The following is a 20,256-nucleotide window of genomic DNA, read 5'->3' on the forward strand; positions in this document are numbered from 1 at the left end:
CTCCATGCGCCACACTAAATTCCCGTTTGCAGATACAACAGAAGGCTTTGAAACAATTAGCTTTCACAGGACGAGCCCAGGAATGTGTTTCTTCCCAACATGAAGGTAAACACACATGTTTTTAGTTCTCTTCCGCATGGGTGATTTCACCTTATCTTCATCAATACTCATATTAAATCAAGAACTCACTAACTCCGAATCTGACCACAACAACGCCACCTCTTCTAATAATGTGTTTTGGGCTGCCACGAAAGCTGCTATGTGTACAACTGAAGTAACCAGTTAAATACTTGGTGCCTTAGTGGCATTGAAATTGATATCACTATTAGTACTGACGAGTTAAATAAGGAAAAAAAGTTTTCGAAAAGTACGTATCGGTGCGAAATTAGAAGTAGATATATGTGGAAAAGTTGACGACAATGCAGGCAACAATGCAGTCAACACCGATTAATAGTACGCTGCACAGTTAGCAAAGAATATCTATAAATCGCTGCGACACGAAATCCCCCAATAGCTACTGAGAGCTATAGATCAGAAACTAAGGACGCCGCAAGCCAAGTTAAGTTCCGTATAAGTGTACGGCCAGGAGAACGTTTATTTCACGTGCGGCACTGCCAGTGCTGGCCACACGGGCGCCTCTCTCACGCAGTGTGAATCAAATGGTTCTCAGCACTATGGGACTTAACATCTATAGTCATCAGTCCCCTAGAAATTAGAACTACTTAAACCTAACTAACCTAAGGACATCACACACCACCCAGTCATCACGAGCTAGAGAAAATCCCTGACCTCGCCGGGAATCGAACCCGGGAACCCGGGCGCGGGAAGCGAGAACGCTACCGCACGACCACGAGCTGCGGGCCAGTGTGAATCTCCTCGGCTACGGCCACATGAGCGTTTGTTTCACGCGCTTTCGTACAGTAAGTCATGTCGCCAATATAGATCACTATTTGTTTCAGTACTGCTTCGGTGCAAGCTGCGGCAACTTTTACTGTGCAGAGGTAGTATCAACTGTGAGCGCGTTAGGCGGAATACATTATTTGAACTACTACTGCAAAAGACAGAAAATACGGGATAAACTGGAAATAATACGGGACACGGGATCTGACAAAAAAGTAGCCAAAATACGGGATTTCCCGGAAAAAACGGGATAGTTGGCAACCATATGCATAGTTCTCACACAGACCAGCTGACTACAGCATTCATACTAGTTCTTACGAGGACCTGCACAATGTAACTACAGACAAAACAGAGAGAAAGGAAATCAACAGCTCGCCAGACTCGATCTCAAAGGCCTTGCACTTTCTATATACACTACGGACCATTAACATTGCTACACCACGAAGATGACGTGCTACACACGCGAATTTTAACCGACAGGAAGAAGATGCTGTGATTTGCAAATGATTATCTTTACAGAGCATTCACACAAGGTTGGTGCCGGTGGCGACACCTACAACGTGCTGACATGAGGAAAGTTTCCAACTGATTTCTCATACACAAACAGCAGTTGACCGGCGTTGCCTGGTGAAACGTTGTTGTGATGCCTCGTGTAAGGAGAAGAAATGCGTACCATCACGTTTCCGACTTTGATAAAGGTCGGATTGTAGCCTATCGCGATTGCCGTTTATCGTATCGCGACATTGCTGTTCGCGTTGGTCGAGATCCAATGGCTGTTAGCAGAATATGGAATCGGTGGGTTCAGGAGGGTAATACGGAACGCCTTGCTGGATCCCAACGGCCTCGCATCAGTAGCAGTCGAGATGACAGTCATCTTATCCGCATGGCTGTAACGGATCGTGCAGCCACGTCTTGATCCCTGAGTCAACAGATGGGGACGTTTGCAAGACGACAACGATTTGCACGAACAGTTCGACGACGTTTGCAGCAGCATGGACTATTAGCACAGAGACCATGGCTGCGGTTACCCTTGACACTGCATCACAGACAGGAGCGCCTGCGATGGTGTACTCAACGACGAACCTGGGTGCACGAATGGTAAAACGTCATTTTTTCGGATGAACCCAGGTACTGTTTACAGTATCATGATGGTCGCATCCGTGTTTGGTGACATCGTGGTGAACGCACATTGGAAGCGTGTATTCGTCATCGCCATACTGGCGTATCACCCGGTGTGATGGTATGTGGTGCCATTGGTTACACGTCTCGGTCACCTCTCGTTCGCGTTGGCGGCACTCTGAACAGTGGACGTTACATTTCAAATGTGTTACGACCCGTGGCTCTACCCTTCATTCGATCCCTGCGAAATCCTACATTTCAGCAGGATAATGAACGACCGCATGTTGCAGGTCCTGTACGGGCCTTTCTGGATACAGAAAATGTTCGACTATTGCCCTGGCCAGCACATTCTCCAGATCTCTCACCAACTGAAAACGTCTGTCAATGGTGGCTGAACTACTGGCTCGTCACAATACGCCAGTCATTACTCTTGGTGAATTGTGGTATCGTGTTGAAGCTGCATGGGCAGCTGTACCTGTACACGCCATCCAAGCTCTGACTCAATGGCCAGGCGTATCAAGGCCGTTATTACGGCCAAAGGTGTTTGTTCTGGGTACTGATTTCTCAGGATCTATGCACCCAAATTGCGTGAAAATGTAATCTCATGTCAGTTCTAGTTTAATATATTTGTCCAATGAATACGCGTTTATCATCTGCATTTCTTCTTGGTGTAGCACTTTTAATGGCCAGTAGTGTATAAAATAACGACGCAATAGGCCTGACGTGAGACACAGGACGCGACGATCAGCATGACCGACACCTCAGAGACGCGGAAGTAACCAAACAGTAATGCAGATGATGATTATGATGACAACTTCATTGACAAAATCATCTAGTATACAGGGCGTTCCAAGAGGAACTGTCGGGATTCAGGGCTATGACAGGAACGATCATTCGAAGCAAACAGCCTAGAAGGAAAAAGCCAAGAAGGAAAAATTTTCTGGTAAACATGGGCTCTAAAATGCATACCTTGAGAGCTATGAGCAGTTGTTCAACTAAGAAGTTGACTTTTTTGCTTCAAATGATCTTTCCTCACATATCCCTGAATATTGACCATTCCTCTTGGAACACCGTGTATAAGAGGTGACAGATTATTGCACCTAGAGTCACGTAAAACCTTACAGTAGACATTGCCACACAGCTTAGTAACAACAAGAACCGGCGGTGGACGCATGGTATTTCCCCTTCCCCCTCCTCCTCTGCCCGGCTGGACTATGGTGGTGGAAATCTCATTTCTAAACTTTCCTATCGTCTATAAACTTCCTTCAATTTCAGCAAGTTACTAACAATCTCGTTTAAAACCCTCCATTTCCGTTAATTAATTTATTTTTTCTTTGTACACTACTGTTCAGAAAAAACAGAACACCTTAAACAACTAGAGGTAGGACGTTCTTATTCACAGGACATGTACGTAAGTATGTTCTGCAGAAATGATTAGCATTTAAATCATGTCGACTCACAGGTTCAAGGTCAACACCACCTAGCGATAAAATCTGCCTGCGGCTCTCGTCGCTATAAAATCGAAGGTAATTGATCGGTGTGACTTGAGCAAAGATGCCGCATGCCTCGCAGACGTATGTGGGAACCGTACGGTCAAATCAGTGAGTTTGAAAAGAGGGCACATTATTGGCATGAGTGAATGTGATGCATCCATCTGGGAAATTATTGCTCGTGTGGGACAAAGTGTTTCTCAGTGCAACGGGTGTGTGCAGAACGAAAGGCCGTAAAACACGACGAGATGGCTCAGGTCGCACCACCCAGATCCCACCCCGAGAAAACCGACTCCTCATCCGAATGGCATTGCAGGACAGGTCTGCGTCCTCCTCGATTCTGGTACAACAGTGGAACAGTGTAACACATCATATACTACCAGGGGTGACAGTCCGTCGCCGTTTATCACGATAGGATTACGTGCGCATCGTCCTCTTCCCGCCTACCTTTGACGAGTGCGCAAAAACGTGCTAGACCGCAATGATGTATGGAAAGATGTCATTGGCGACAGGAATGGCATCAGATTGTTTGAAAATGACGACTGAATCTTGGTTCGCCACAGACAAGGGGAGCGGCATCATATTGATTGCATTTGCACAAGATATATAGCGCCAACTCAAGGTCTTATAGTGCGGAATGCTATTGGGTGCAACCACAAATCATGAATGGTGCGAGTCCAGGGAACTGTGACCAGTACGGCCTACGTGATTGAGATCCTGTGACCCACAGCCATACTCTTTCTGCACAACATCCCAGACGCCATGAGATCCTGTGACCCACAGCCATACTCTTTCTGCACAACATCCCAGACGCCATTTTTCAGCATCACAATGCACGTCCACATGTTGCTGCACGAACAAGTGCCTTCTTCGAGTCACAGGATGTCAGGCTTTTGCCCTGGCCCGCCAGATCATCAGACTTGTTGCCAATCGAAAATGTGTGGGATATGGTGAATCGACGGGTGCACCGCTGTGACCGAATGTCAACCACCACAGATGAACTTAGGAACCAGGTGAACGCAGCACGGACGGTGACACCACAGGACGCCTTTCGTGGCTAATACGCGTTGATGCCATCATGCATGGAACAGGTTATCAGGGCCCATGGCGGACCCTACACCTATGAAGCAACAGGACACATGCTGAACCGAGGTGACTGAAATGCTAATCGTTACTGCAGCTCATACTAATATCCTGAGAATATATATGTCGTATCTCTAGTCGTTCAAGGTGTTGTGTCTTCCTTTTCTGAGCGTGAGTGTCACTTATTATTATTACTTCGAATTTGATTGCTAAAAACAATATTTGTTTATGTTAATCACATGAAAAATTGTAAGATGTACAACGTGTCTTTAAATTACTAGGCACTGGGGCTCTAAATATGCTGTAAATAGAATGAAAACGAAAAAAAGAAAAGTCTAAATAGATACTCATTTCACAAACTAGAGCACACTCATGTTCGGAAAGTACACTGAAGCGCCAAATAATCTGGTATACGCATGCGTATTCAAATACGGATATATGTAAACAGGCAGACTACGGCGCTGCGGTCGGCAACGCCTATGTTAGACAACAAGCGTATGGCGCAGTTGTTAGATCGGTTATTGCTGCTACAATGGCAGGTTATCAAGATTTAAGTGAGTTTGAACGTGGTGTTATAATCGACACACGAGCGATGGGACACAGCTTCTCCAACGTAGCGACGAAGTGGGGATTTTCCCGTACGACCATTTCACGAGTGTACCGTGAATATCAGGAATCCAGTAAAACATCAAATCTCCAACATCGCTGCGGCCGGGAACAGTTCCTGCAAGAACGAGACCAACGACGAATGAAGAAAATCGTTCAACGAGACAGAAGTGCAAGCCTTCCGCAAAATGATGCAGATTTCAATGCTGGGCCATCAACAAGTGTCAGCTTGTGAACCATTCAACGAAACGTCATCGATATGGGCTTTCGGAGCCGAAAGCCCACTCGTGTACCCGTCATGACTGCACGGTACAAAGCTTTAAGCCTAGTCTGGACCCGTCAACACAGACACTGAACTGTTGATGACTGGCAACATGTTGCCTGGTCGGACGAGTCTCGTTTCAAATTGTATCGAACGGATGGATATGTACGGGTATAGAGACAACCTCATGAATCCATGGATCCTGATAGTGTCGGAAGTTCCATGTGGCTTTTCGCGGGTGATGCTGTAGTATACAGAGAAGTTGCAGCATTAGAAAATTGCAGCGAAATGCAGGAAGATCAGCAGCGGATAAGCACTTGGTGCAGGGAGTGGCAACTGACCCTTAACATAGACGTAATGTATTGCGAATACATAGAAAGAAGGATCCTTTATTGTATGATAATATGATAGCGGAACAAACACTGGTAGCAGTTACTTCTGTAAAATATCTGAGTGTATGCGTAAGGAACAATTGGAGTGGAATGATCATATAAAATTAATTGTTGGTAAGGCGGGTGCCAGGTTGAGATTCATTGGGAGAGTCCTTAGAAAATGTAGTCCATCAACAAAGGGGGTGGCTTACAAAACACTCGTTCGATATATACTTGAGTATTGCTCATCAGTGTGGGATCCGTATCAGGTCAGGTTGACAGAGGAGATAGAGAAGATCCAAAGAAGAGCGGCGCGTTTCGTCACAGGGTTATTTGGTAAGCGTGATAGCGTTACAGAGATGTTTAGCAAATCAAGTGGCAGACTCTGCAAGAGAGGCGCTTTGCATCGCGGTGTAGCTTACTGTCCAGGTTTCGAGAAAGTGCGTTTCTGGATGAGGTATCGAATATATTGCTCTCCTACTTATATCTCCCGAGGAGATCACGAATGTAAAATTAGAGAGATTCGAGCGCGCTCGGAGGCTTTCCGGCACTCGTTCTTCCCGCGAACCATACGCCACACACCGTTGGGTGGCTTGCGGAGTATACATGTAAATGTAAATCCTGCAGGTCAGCAGGGGGCTGTTCAAGCTAGTGGAGGCTCTGTAATGACGTGGGGTGTGTGCAGTTGGAGTGATATGGGACCCCTGATTCGCCTAGATACGACTCTGACAGGTGACACGTACGTAAGCATCCTGTCTGATCAGCTGCATCCATTCATGTCCATAGTGCATTCCGATGGACTTGGGCTATTCCAGCAGGACAATGTGACACCCCACACTTCCAGAATTGCTACAGAGTGACTCCAGAAACACACTTCTGGGTTTAAACACTTCCGTTTTTCACCAAACTCCCCAGACATGAACATTATTGAGCATATCTGGTATGCCTTGCAACGTGCTGTTCAGAAGAGATCTGCACTCCCTCGTACTCTTACTGATTTATGGACAGCCTTGCAGGATTCACTGGGTCAGTTCCATCCAGCACTACTTCAGACATTAGTCGAGTCCTCGCCACATCATGTTGTGTCACTTCTGCGTGCTCACAGGGGCCCTACACGATGTTAGGGAGGTGTACCAGTGTCTTTGGCTCTTCAGTGTATAAGGGCTGTTCCTTGTAGTTCTTCTTGTGTCTGAACCACGTTTTCCGTGTTTCTTTCTTAAAGGCATCATCCTGGCATTTGCCTTAAGTGATTTAGGAAAACCACAGAAATCTAAGTATGGATCGCTGGATGGGGATCTGAACAGATGTATTTCTGAATGCGAATGCGCCTCAACTGCGCCACCTTGCTTGATCTAGATTCGAGGAGAGCAGGGAATGTAAGAATTCGCCTTACGAGTAAAACAAAAGTTTACTGTAAAATAATAAAAAACAGTAATCAAAATAAAGACACGTGTTCGAAAATGGACCTCTCTGAAGCCATATATTCTGCTGGGAACATTCGGCATCGTAGGAAGTAAGATTTGAATTTAACGTCCCGTCGACATCAAGATCATTAGAGATGGAGGATAAGATCGGCAAGAAGGATAGGAAAGGAAATCGATCGTGCCCTTTCAAAGGAACCATCCTAGCATTTGCCTTGAGCGATTTAGAAAAATCGCAGAAAATCTAAATCCGGATGATCAGAGGAGAATTTGAAGCATCTTCCTCCAAAACCCTAGTCCAGTGTGCTAACCACTGCACCACCGCCCTCGGATTCAATACGGTGAGCCGTTCGCAGTGGCCGCGTGGTTTGAGGCGCCATGTCACGGATTGCGCGGCCGCTCCCGCCGGAGGTTCGAGTCTTCCCTCGGGCATGGATGTGAGTGTTGTTCTTAGTATAGGTTAATTTAAGTTAGTTTAAGTAGTGTTTAAGCCTAGGGACCGATATCCTCAGCAGTTTGATCCCTTAGGAATTCACACACATCAGTACGGCGATGCTGCACGTCATGCGCATGGAGCCTCCTTGGCATGCTGTCCACAAGGTAGTCGAGACATTGCTGGTAAAGTGTTTACAACTCTTCGACGGTGGCCCTTCTGTGGTCATTCAGTGTGTTAGGACGGTTTCTGCGACGGTGCACTACAAATTTCAACTGGTCCGAAGCATGCTCAGGTGGATTCATGTCAACAGAGAGGGTGGGTTGTGTCATTCGGTGGATTTTGCCCTCCTGGAGCAAGGTGAGGTGATCACGATTGGATACGGTGTACTCAAGCATTGCAGTTTAAAAAGACGAACACTTCGCCGAAATATTGACTGTAGCGCTGTACAACAGCTTGGTGGATCCTGTCCCATGATCGTGCAGCCCTCAAATTACTGTCGATTGCGCTGAGAGGCGTCCCTAATCCTCACGTGCTACCAGCCAAAACCTTTACTGACCCGTCTGCTTATGGAACATGTGGAACCCCACGCCTGAGTCGTGCTTTGGTACAAGGCCGCTTTCACAGTCTTCAATAATAATCATAAGGCTCCAGACAGGTACTCTACTCGTTGGCGAAGAGATTCCTACGCCACTGGTCCAGGTTTCATATTTCATTCCAGATGTTCAGTACAAATCCTTCGCCACCGTGGTGCGTGAAAAGTTATTCTTCCTAATGGACATCCCAAGGACATAATTGGGCCATTTACAATCAACCCCATGATTTACAGAACAGAGTATTACTACCACCTTTGGCCACAGTGTCAGTGGCACCTATTCAGGAGTGACCACCAGATGGAGCCCAAACATCAATGTTGACTCTAGCCAGTAAACAACAACTGGCTACTACCACACACAACCACCTTGGAGGGACGCAGAGAGAGAGAGAGAGAGAGAGAGAGAGAGAGAGAGAGAGGAGAAAGACGGGGGTGTCCAACATCTCATCCTGAACAAGAGAATATAAACATGAATGTACTAATAGTTCTGGGTGACCACTACAGCAATCGTGTTCCAAAAAGAAGTATATTAAAATTGGGCTAGTTCCAGAGATGGTCCACGACAAAGACCACTAAAAATAACATAGTAGCATGGCACGCCTGATACTGTCATGCATCACATGCGTGAATTCTGTCGATTACATGGCCCAGAATAGTAAAACTTCACTTTATGTTAAGATCTAGCTACTCACATCTCGTCAGATTGTGCACAGTGACTCTTGCTAGAATTCTGACTCCCTTCGAATACATTCTAGAGTGGTTGGTTAAAATTTTGGAGGGAGACCAAGGCTTGACTGTAGCAAGCAAGTTCAAATGGATTGTAGATTTCACCAGTTATGCAGAGATAAAGAGGCTTGCACGGTACAGACTATAATGGACACCTAAATCAGACCAGTCTCCAAACTCAAGACCACAACAACTACTTACCCCTTCGGTTACAAGACTTCGCATTTCCTTCTGGTTACTCAAAGCGCAAGGAAGTTCAGTGGTTTAGACACTGCATTCACATTCCGAACGACAGCGGTCCAAATAATTATCCAGCCATCCACATTTAGGATTTCCGAATTTTTTTTAACTCTCTTAAGGCAAATGTCTGAATGGTTCCATTAAAAACGGCGCTGCCGATTTCCTTCCTATCCGAGCCAGTATTCCGTCTCCAGTGACTTCGTTGACGTGTGGTTAATTAAATTCTAGGCGCCATCCTATCCCTTCTTTCCATTGTTAATATAAATATAAATAATAATGGTACAGGATGAGATCGTTTTATGTATTACACATCACATACAATAATAATAATAAAGCATGTATTAAAGCGGCCAGCCACATAAAATTAGTTTCTGTAATTCCATCTTGTATAAATGGAATATTGGGACTGCAGCTTGTCGATGACCTGCAGAAAACAGATGTCCAAGAGCCTTAAATTTCTGAAACAATTTTATTACGCTGCCAGTTTTGGTGGCTCATTGGCATTATCTTAAGGCCTTTTAATAAGCGAAAAGAGATAAGGCTTCGAATCGTTTGTGCTTACTAAAGGAATCACTATATCAAATTGGTTTCTGTAGATGTCTTCACAACTGATGTGGGCACTTCACACGTCTAACGATAACTACGAGACACAGAGTCGTCGCTGGATGTGTGAAGTATCCACATTGTTATGAAGATATCTACGTGCACCAGTTCGTTGTGGTGGTTCCTTTAGTAAGCGCAAAAAACAGATTGGCATATCTTGTTTCCTGGATAGGGGCCTGAAGATGATTCAAATGAGGCACAGAAACTGCTAGCGTAATAAAATTATTCCACAAATTTAGGGCTGTTGGATATCTGCTTTTTGCAAGATACAATTAGTGTCAGTAGTTACCACAGAGCAGATGACAGTGCACGAGACTGCTCAGCCTTTGGCTCGAGTTCAATCCTTACTACCGTCCCATGTTCAATTTTTGTATCACTCACTTGTTCGGTTTTACGAAACCAAACGAACACCTTTGGCGACATCGTGTCTGGCGGGCCGCTTGAATTTTCGCGCGCGCCGACCTGATTGTCTAACTTCAGTGATGAAAACGGCACAACGTATCTAATTTTTTCCTAAACAATTGTTTCTCAGCATAACCTACCCTGTAACATCCTTACAAGCTTTTCAGATTGTTTCTGGCCACCCTGTGTACAAATGATCCATTGGACAACTCGGAAGCTCCGTGTTACTACCCGTGAACAATGTTGTATACAAGAAGGTTGCAACATCAGAAGACTATAACAAAAACCAGGAAGACCAGCACACAAACGACCATTGGTGCAGCGTCTGGCAGTTGACTATGAACGTAAATTAATGTAACGCATTACAATCAAATAGGCGTAAAGTACCATTACTGTTCGATTGCGCTATTGGGGATAATTCATTATTAACAGAACAATTGTAAAATATCTGCAGTGACCTAAAGTGGAATGATCCTAAAAAACTAGTAGTAAAAGTATGAGATTCCAGGCTAAGTTTCTTCCGAAAAATCTTAAGGAAATATAAATTTCGCGAGTGGCATTCATTTTCTGTGAATGCAATGGATTCGGTATTAGGCAGTATTTCACTACGTGACTAGACAACGCAAGATACTTGTAATATCTTTAGGAAGTCATGTTCGATCTCATTTCGTGACTGATTTTACGTAGAGCCAAGGCTATGTACTTGCAATAATTTAGAAAACACATTGTAGAACTCTGAATTCAGCAGAGTTGCCGCAGCTCAAACTACAGTAATGCTCTGAGCTGTTGTTTCCACAAGCAGCAGGCGAAATTCAGATGCCATAGTTTCCAGTATGTAGCCAGCTGATGTCATATGGGCGTTGTAAATGCCGTCGTGTAGGCTGTGGTAGCATAGCTGCGCCAGAACTAGCAAACTGTTGAGTACGAAAGTGCATATTGAACAAAAAGAAAACGTAGGTATCAAATATATGATGAACAGGAAGATTCATTGGTCATCCTGCATCAAATTTTGATCTACGACGCTTTATATAAGAGTAGTATGGCTATCTACTACCTAGACCACAGTTCAAGCGTCCGCTGCTAGTTACCGTTGTAATCACCAAAAAATCCAAGATAGTGGCGGCAAGAAATTAAAAAATCTGAGATGACAAGATCGAAAATTTAAAAATGCAAGACAGCGTTGGTGAGAAAGTAAAATGTAAGATGGTGCTTCCAGTGAATTGAAAAATTTCGAGATGGGGAAGGCTGAAATTTCAAAATATCCAAGATGGTAGAACAAATCTAGTTGTGCTTTCTAACTCATTCCTTGTCCCTCCCTACCCCATGATCTCACCCTCCCTTCCCCTCTTCATCCTCCTCCATCTCCCCCTCCCCCCTCCCCTCTTCACTCCTTCACACCTTAGTTTCTCCCAGTGTATACAATATATAACTAATTTACGGGAACCCAGCCGAGTGATATCGTCGACAACCGCCAATATATCGACGGGAGCACACCTTGTCATTTTCAAGGCAAAACTGCAGCAAGTAAGCGCTATGCAAGCTCACTTTCTGTGAAAACCGAGATAATTCGCTTGTACAAAGTTACTTGCTGCAGTTTTGCCTCCAAATGGTAGGGTGTGCTCCCGTCGATATATCGGCGGTTGTCAATGACTTCACCCAGATGCATTCCCGTAAGTTATTTGAACAGAGCTTAATAACTTACCTGTCATTAGAATGAAACAGCAAGATCACAGCTTAGTATTTTAGTGTCCATTAACATGAAACAGCCAGTCACAATTTAGCTGCAAATTACGTAAGCTCCACTTAAATGGCGCAAAAATGGCGCCATCTTCAAAGACATTTGCCAATACTGCAGTATTTCCATGAAGAAAAGCCTTCTCTTGAACTGCATAATATGGCGCAGTGTTCAAAACAAGATATTGCTAATATTACATTATTTCCAAAAGTGATATAAGCTACACATGAATTGCATAAAATGGTGAAATGTCCAAAAACATTAGCCAACACCACCGTTTTCCATGTAGAGAATAACATAACATCACTTGCATTTATGTCATGTTCATGAAAGGCATTGCCAACACTACAGTATTTCCAAAAGAATATATAAGCTTCATCTGAACTGCGTGAAAATGGCTTCCTGTTCTGAGATATTTGCAATACTACAGTATTTCCACATTGAAAAATATGTAATCTTCACTTGAATTGCAGTCAGGCTCAAAGATATTTGCTAATACTATAATATTTCCATGGCGAAAAATATATTAGCACACCTCAAACAGTGTTAAAATGGCGTCATGTTTGAAGATATTTGCCAGTACTGCCGTATTTTCCATGTCGAAAAAATACATAACCTTCATTTGAATTCTCTCTCTCTCTCTCTCTCTCTCTCTCTCTCTCTTACAAAGTAATTCAGGAATTGTATGGGTTTTTATCAAAACCCAAAATACAACAGTACTTTCCACAAAATTATGTGTCATCTGAGCTACGTAAATTGGTGTTATTCATCTCTCTCTCTCTCTCTCTCTCTCTCTCTCTCTCTCTCACACACACACACACACACACACACACAAACACTGACAACCAGGCCTTGAGTTGGGTGCTTGGAAGGCCTCGTAAGACTGGTAGGATTGCACGTTGGGCAGTTCGTTCTAGGACTGCATGTTGGGCAGTTCGTATTTATAACTTTCACTTTTCAGTAAAACTTGTATAAGGGGATCAGATAATTAGATAATTTATGCCTGGGGCCATATATTTGAGATCGATCAAGCTTATGAAGGCACTTGAGGATACTGAATGTGGTGCATGGGTTTCGATGGCGTTAGCTAAAATACCTTTGCTATTCTATAACTCAAGGGAAAAACGAGATCACGTTCCAGACAGAGGTTTCACGTTGCTAAACAGCGTTAGTTACCAACTTGATAAAGGATTCCTCTCTATCTCACCTGTTAGGATGAAAAATTAAAAATTTGTCTCCCCAAGGAAATTGTCCCTGATGTTTATCGGTAATTTCATGAATCCTGCTTGGAGTACATTTTGGGATCTATAAAACTATAATGAAAATTAAGGATCACCTCACCCGGCCTACATTAACGAACCAATGAGTGTAAAGCCTGTAAGATCTCTAATCCTAATCCTAGTACTCGTCGTCGTCTTCTTCATTTCACCCATGAGCAGAAGCACATGGAAAAGTTTTTTGTGGAATGTTTAGGTCCCCTTCATCGTACCAAAAATGGTGCGTATGTCCAGTAAAGGGACGACAGCCAGAATAACTGTTGAACATTTGGCCAGTGCTTTCTTTTTCTATTTTTATGGCCTCCTAGAATCTTAGTTGGTTATAATTCCTCCGCTTCTACGTCTAGAGGATTAAGAAAGTTCTGCTTTGTGAGAGCTATACCTTAAATTAACACCATTTCCTGTCCCGCTGTCTTCCTTCGCAGAATAGAGTTACCAGAATCTCTGACCTGCACTGATTATTTTGGATGTTCTCTCTCAAACTAATTGGGATAACTCTATAGCTTGGTTGAATTTGTCCTTTCATGCTGTTGTTCATGAGACTCATAGCGAACTCCGGCTAGTCTAATGTTTGCTTACCCCCTTAATTCACCTACATTAATTCTGTGGTGAGTTAATGATCTCTTTCCACAACAGATCAAACCCTAGCTCATCCAAAGGATATGGAGATGTGCTAAAAATAACATTAATCTTCCGCAGTGGAGAGAGGCTGCAAAGTAAAGCTAGGGTAAACGTCCTGCCAATTTCAACTTTGGAGATGTCGTCTTCACTAAAATTTTTGACACCGAAAAGCAGGTTGTTAAGAAAATTCCTAGTCAACTAGTGCCACGATTTTTGGACCTTGCAAGGTTGTTGAGATTTTGATCTCAGTTAGGCTCTTGGTTAAAAATTTGTCTACCGATAAAACCAGTCATTTTCATCTAAGCTAGATTAAACCTGGTCATTGTAAAGAATCATTTTGTAAAGCAGTGGAGCTTCCTCCACCGATGTTTGTAGCGGGGCAAGACTGACACGTGTATTGGCTCTCTTCGATAGAGGTCTCCTCTCTATCGTACCTTGTAACCTATTAACGCGTACTATAGCGTCCCGCTAGCGTTTTTAGAGCGCTATCCGTTCAGACGTCCTCAGTCTGTGTTTCTCCTCAAGTGCCTTGGTGTCTTCGTGCTGCTGATGCTGGTCCCATGCGGTGCGACCCACGCTGTTTACACGAGCTCACTGAAGGAGACGCTCTCCGTGTATTGTACTTGAGAAGATATGCTGTAGCCAGAAGGGTGGGGCTAGAGGCAAATCGAGGTCGGCAGCGCGTAAGAAACTGTTGGGAACTTCATCCACTGTGCCGTCAGCAGACCATCGAACACAACTGATCTAATGAAAAGCCCTGTAGAACACACACGCTTCCAGCTGCCTGTGTACCACAGTGAGTGACTTATGTGTTTGGCTTCATTTGCTTTCAGTGTCGCTGCAGTGCGGTCTGTCTCTGGCAGTGTTCTCATGATTTTTGCTCCCTGCCCGAGTGTTAAAAATGGTTTTACAACACTGCTGTAGGGTTCAAGAAGCGTTTCATGTAATTGTTGGTGATAGTGCTTTGCTGTTAACGTTAATCATTGCCTGTTGTATGATTCTTAAATGTTGATGATCCTTTTCTTTTAATATTATCGATTCTGATTAATGTTTATTCAGTGCTTTGAACATTATTTTGTGTTTTACATGCTGTGTATGTAATCTGCACTAGTCTGTTTTATATTTTTATTACTGTGTACCTTTTATTCATTTCCATGTTTGACGACAACTGCCTGAAGATGATGGGTACGAAACTCCTTAAAACGCTGTGACAACACGACACCACCACTCGACAGATCACCCGAGAAGTTTTTATCATTGGAATACGCCGAGAAAGTCTGCAACCAGATATGCCTCTTAAATGTTGTAGTTGCCGTGTACCGCCAGTTTGCTGATTGAAATTTTCATGCTTGCCAAGTGAAGTGTGCGTCCAGTCCGAGTGGACAGAGGCTGGGTCCTGTTTGTGAATTGCCTGCATTAAAATACGCTGTTAGACATTATTTTGGTGCCAGTCTGGCACATTATTAATATCTTCTATTTATGGTTAAACCTCTCGACAGTAAGTTGTGCAGATTTTAACGCTTTGATGAAGTACAGGCTTTAAAAAAATAAAATAATTTATTTCTGTGGAATAAATGGTTTCTTGGTCTGGTAACCGCCACTCCCAGGTCCTCCCTTTCAGCCTACCAAAATTCTTTACTTTTTAAAAATCTCAATAGTTCATTCAATCATAAATTGATATCAAAAATTTATACTGCTAAATGAAGGTTGGATGCCGTGTTATGGACTTTTAATTTGAAAATTGCTCTAAAATGCTATTTTTGTGGGTTATTTATCACAAAACTTGCCCACGTATGAGCCGCACAGCAGGTTCACCCTAGGGATATATAGCTCTTAAATACAGCCATGGTTACAGACTATTGATATTGATGGTTACGGAGAGTATTAACTACGAAATTGAATGTGTGAATGTAAAACATTCTTATGATTCTGTAGCTACTCTCGGCGTATTTATCAACCGAACAGTCCACGCGTGTACTGCCGGTTCATAGTGTCCAGCGGGCACAATACGAGGGTTGGAACTTAAATAGTGGCAACTATTTATTCGCAACCGATACAGAAGTGTTACATGTTTACTCCTGTTACTGTCCTTCAAAGTAGTCACCAGCCTTGTGTAGAACACGTTGCCAGCATGTGGAAGGCGTAGTATACCGTCAGCAGAGCCTGTTCTGTTGATGGTGCGAATGGAGCGGTCTACTGCCTGTCGAATCTCTGGAACAGTTCTGAAGCGAATGCCACGAAGTGGTTCCTTCATCTTCGGACTCAAATAAAAGTCACAAGGACTTAAGTCCGGGGAGTATGGTGGATGGTACAGTACTTCCCAGTTCCATCGACCGAACAGAGCAGCCACAGCTTGCGCGGTATGCGCCCGCGCATTACCGTGCAAAATGATGGGTAGGTTGCGCAGAAAGTGTCGCCACTTCTTTCGCAAAGCTGGTCACAGGTGATGCCCTAAAAACGAACAGTAATACAACTTAAGTCATTGTGACTTTGATTCGATTCCGAAGATGAAGGAACCACTTCCTAGCATTCTCTTCAGAACTGTTCCAGAGATTCGACAGGCAGTAGACCGCTCCATTCACACTATCAACAGAACCAGCTCTGTTAACGTTATATTACGCCTTCCACATCGCTTGCAACGGGTTCTATACAACGTTGGTGACTACTTTGAAGGACAGTAACAGGTACAAACATGTAACTCTTTTGTATCGGTTGTGAATAAATAGTTGCCACTATTTAAGTTCCAACTCTCGTATTTCGGCTATCGGACATGTCGCCATCGTCAGGTGCACTGACGAACTACGTTCCTGAGAGCGTGTGGCCGACTAATATCCCCTGCCCCGTGAGCTGCTCCGTCCGCGTGTCGCGTCCTCGGTCACGGTTGGCATTGATGTTAAGTTCTCTGTCCGCACTCGTCGCCAGATCGATTTGTTTGCTGAGAGTTACGTCATGTACCTTTACGGGGAAGAGATGTATCGCAGCATGAAGAAATTCGAGGCGCTGCGCCACTGAAGATGCCGTTTTCTGAATCCTCTTGCATTTCTAAAGAGATGGCGTGCCAAATATGTTGAGCCGAATTTTAGTAAGGTCAAGCATCACATCGATTCTCCAGCAGTCAGGAGAGTTAAGAAGGGCTAGCCTCGCTTTAGTACGTGAGAGGGTGCACTTTACCGGTGGGAGCCTTGAGTGTAATTCCCAGGAATTACTGAGACTACATTTACAACTGCCCAATCATTTTAATTCCTGGACCTGGGATTGCATTGATGGTGTTACCTGGGTGACAGCCTATCCCAGCCATGGAAAGCCCACAGGAAGTCAAATATCAAAATTTTCACTTCTCCCTGACAAATCATCACTGGAGGCACCATGCGAGACGGTCATCTATCTGACTGACAGGGAGCTGAGTGAGGAGAGGGTTTCAATTCTGAGCCGGCCGAAGTGGCCGTGCGGTTAAAGGCACTGCAGTCTGGAACCGCAAGACCGCTACGGTCGCAGGTTCGAATCCTGCCTCGGGCATGGATGTTTGTGATGTCCTTAGGTTAGTTAGGTTTAACTAGTTCTAAGTTCTAGGGGACTAATGATCTCAGCAGTTGAGTCCCATAGTGCTCAGAGCCATTTTTCAATTCTGGAGAAGTGACTTACCTTCGCTCCCACCCAGTACACACCAACTGCGGACATTATCAGCGCAGTTGAACAAGTTGCGTCCGGCCGCGGTGGTCTAGCGGTTCTAGGCGCTCAGTCCGGAGCCGCGCGACTGCTACGGTCGCAGGTTCGAATCCTGCCTCGGGCATGGATGTGTGTGATGTCCTTAGGTTAGTTAGGTTTAAGTAGTTCTAAGTTCTAGGGACTGATGACCTCAGAAGTTTAGTCCCATAGTGCTCAGAGCCATTTGAACCATTTTTTTTGAACAAGTTGCGGCGTGACTACTGCATGAAGCAGCTGAAGAAGTACGTCGTGGAACTGGGCATGCTCTGACGAGAGCTAAGCCTACAAAGTCAAACATTACCAGCAGAGAAAGGGCGGCTCTTCGAGACCTGAGACAGTGCGCTGACAAAGGCAACGCTACCGTTGTTTTTCCCACAAGGACTACATTGAGAAGATGCTGAGGCTGCTGAGTGACAGCTCCTGCAGGAAGATCAACACGACTAGGGCTCTTCTCGAGGACGCAGATTTATCTGAAGGTGTCGTCAAGAAACTGTTACCTCAAGGACCTGTACTGTCAAGACTTTGTAGACTCCCTAAAGTTCACAAAGACGGGGTGCCGTTGCGCCCTATTGTCAGCAACATTAGGGCACCTACATATTTGCTGGCAAAGTACCTGACGGAAATACTAAGCCCCTGTGTGGGTAGAACCACTCATAATATCCGCAGTTCTGTGGATTTTGTAAAACACCTCGACAACTTCAGGGTGAAATACTCAGATATCCTGGTGAGCTTGGACGTCGTCTCATTATTCACCAGAGTACCTCTACGAGAGTCACTAGAGCCCACTGGTCGGAAATTTGACAAGAATATCACCAACCTTTTCTGCCATATCCTGACCTCCACGTATTTTCTGCTAATGGAGAATAATACGAATAAACGAAAGGAGTCGCAGTGGACAGCCCACTCTCGTCTGTCATCGCGAATTTGTATATGGAGGACTTCGAGGAGGAAGCCCTGGCGCATCCATATGGAAACCCATGTGTTTTTTCCGTTATGTGGATGACACGTTTATCATCCGACGCCATGGAAGGGACAAACTCCTTGGCTTACTTACACGTTTGAACTCCATACATCCCAACATCAAATTTACTGTGGAGACCAAAGCAGAAGGAAGTTTGCCATTCCTGGACGTCACAGTCAAAAAAGAGCTGACAGCACCCTGGGCCATTATGTGTACCGGAAGGAACCGCACAGTGACCTGTATTTGCATGCAGAGAGCTGCCACCGCCCTTCGCAGAGGAATGGAGTATTAAAAACACTAGCTCACAGGGCGTGTACCATTTCAGACGCAGAGTGTCTGTCCGAGGAGCTGGAACATCTCAGAACTGTAATCCGAAAAAAAAAGGTTGTCATCAAGAAACTGTTACCTCAAGGTCCTGTTCTGTCAAGACTTTGTAGACGCCCTAAAGTTCACAAAGATGGGGTGCCGTTGCAGTTGCAGTTGTTTGCTTAATGCTCTCCGCTCCACCATAATAGTACAATCTGTGGAGATGGAAGAAGCCACGGAGGAAGCGGCAGCCACTGCACACTGGCGCTCTATAGGGAAAAATCGGACATATATTGAAGAAGCATCGAGCAAAAATTGTCTTTTTCTCGCCCAAAAAACAAGAGCATTATTCAGAAATGTGAAAGATGATCTCGGTTTGTGAAAGACCAGCATATACCATATTCGATGTCAGTGTGGGAAAACACATATTGGACAGACAGTGCGCACCGTCGAAGATCGTTGTCAAGAACACCAGAGGAACACTCGACTGGTTATCCCAACAAGTTGGCGGTGGCAGAGCTCTGTTTATCCGAGAATCAGGTGATGGAGTACGAATGTACAAGCATATTGGCACAGACTTTCAAGTACTGGGACAGGGTCGTTAGAGAGGCCATAGAAATTCGTACCAGGGACGATCTCATCAACTGAGATCATGGCTATAATCTTAGCAGTTCTTGGGAATCAGTGCTGAGTGTAAGTAAGAAGAGTCTCAGCAAACAAAACGGTCTACCTCAACGCCATCAAAGACTCTGATGCTTGCATCTCCATGACAGCCGATGTGCAGCAGCAGGCACAGACCATGGATGGAACAGCTCGCGAGGGCAGGAGTATTGGGGCAAGGAGAGTTCAGGCGCACTCTGCATTGTTGCCAGATGTATCCAAGATGGCGCCGATGACATCATCCAAGATGGCGGCATGTAGACTTGGCAACAACACTGACGTCATCTAAGATGGTGGCCATGACGTCATTCAAGATGGTGGATTTTGGTGGGAAGTTTGAATTTTGGTGGGAAGGTAGGTCAATTGGGCTACCTCCACTAACCTAACCCCATCGCCCTGATCTTTGCAGACAGGACAAGTTTCTAGTTACTCAGTGGTCCAGAGCACATTCCACCTTGTTAAAATTTGGGGCTTGTAGAGAAATAATTTCCAGTCTGTATCTTGGGAATAAAAATAAATGTAAATGTCATGTGACTAGGGCCTCCCGTCCAGTAGACCGTTCGCCGGGTGCAAGTCTTTCGATTTCACGCCACTTTGACGCCTTGCACGTTGATGTGGATGAAATGATGATGATTAGAACAACACAACACCCAGTCCCTTTGTGGAGAAAATCTCCAACCCAGCAGGGAATCGAACCCAGGCCCTTAGGATTGACATTCTGTGGCGCTGACCACTCAGCT

This window comes from Schistocerca piceifrons, chromosome 4 (genome assembly GCF_021461385.2).
Source record: "Schistocerca piceifrons isolate TAMUIC-IGC-003096 chromosome 4, iqSchPice1.1, whole genome shotgun sequence".
Classification (NCBI taxonomy): domain Eukaryota; kingdom Metazoa; phylum Arthropoda; class Insecta; order Orthoptera; family Acrididae; genus Schistocerca; species Schistocerca piceifrons.